Consider the following 698-nt stretch of genomic DNA (forward strand, 5'->3'; position numbering starts at 1 on the left):
GGGGGGTGGTCTATAGGGCGGGGGGGCGGATATAGGCCCGCCTTCATTAGCGGGGGCGGTTAATGGGGATGGAGAGGCCTAGTGCGGCCTAAGCGCGGCCTATGGGGAGAGAGTGAGGCCTGGTTTGGGGCCTATGGGGGGGCCTATGTGGGGCCTGGTTTGGGGCCTATATGGGGCCTATATATGGCCCAGTATGGGGGGGCCTGTATGGGGCCTGATTTGGGGCCTATGTGGGGCCCAGTATGGGGTGTGTGGGCAGTCCTATATGGGGTGTATGGGGAGACCTATGTGGGGTGGGGGGGGCCTATGTAGGGTCCAATATGGGGCCCAATATGGGGTGTATGGGGGAGTCCTATATGGGGCCTAGGTGGGGCCTGATTTGGGGCCTATATGGGGCCTATGTAGGGCCCAATATGGGGTGTATGGGGGGGCCTATATGGGGTCCTGTGTGGGGGCCTATGTGGGGCCCAATATGGGGGGTCTATATGGGGCCTATGTAGGGTCCAATATGGGGCCCAATATGGGGTGTGGGGGGGGTCCTATATGGGGCCTACGTGGGACCCAATATGGGGTGTATGTGGGGGCCTTATTTGGGGCCTATGTGGGGTGTATGAGGAGCCTATATAGGGCCCAATATAGGGTGTGGGGGGGGTCCTATATGGGGTGTATGGGGAGGCCTATGTGGGGGCCTATATGGG

This window comes from Coturnix japonica, unplaced genomic scaffold (assembly GCF_001577835.2).
Source record: "Coturnix japonica isolate 7356 unplaced genomic scaffold, Coturnix japonica 2.1 chrUnrandom477, whole genome shotgun sequence".
In the NCBI taxonomy this organism is placed as follows: domain Eukaryota; kingdom Metazoa; phylum Chordata; class Aves; order Galliformes; family Phasianidae; genus Coturnix; species Coturnix japonica.